The sequence below is a fragment of the Mizuhopecten yessoensis genome, unplaced genomic scaffold, assembly GCF_002113885.1.
Source record: "Mizuhopecten yessoensis strain PY_sf001 unplaced genomic scaffold, ASM211388v2 scaffold716321, whole genome shotgun sequence".
In the NCBI taxonomy this organism is placed as follows: domain Eukaryota; kingdom Metazoa; phylum Mollusca; class Bivalvia; order Pectinida; family Pectinidae; genus Mizuhopecten; species Mizuhopecten yessoensis.
This window is the reverse complement of record NW_018480058.1, coordinates 20,891-21,117: the sequence shown is the minus strand read 5'-3', so window position 1 is coordinate 21,117 and position 227 is coordinate 20,891.

The following is a 227-nucleotide window of genomic DNA, read 5'->3' as shown; positions in this document are numbered from 1 at the left end:
GGTCACCTGAGCTTTGCTCAAGTGACCTATTCCAATCGCTTTTCGTCCGTCGTCCGTCGTGCGTCGTGCGTAAACTTTTACATTTTCAACTTCTTCTCAAGAACCAGTGGATGGATTTTTTTCAAACTTGGTCAGAATCATCCTTGGTAGATGAGGCTTCAAAATTGTAAAATTGGGATTCCTACCCCAACCCCTGGGGCCAGGGCGGGGCCCCAAAGGGAAAATTA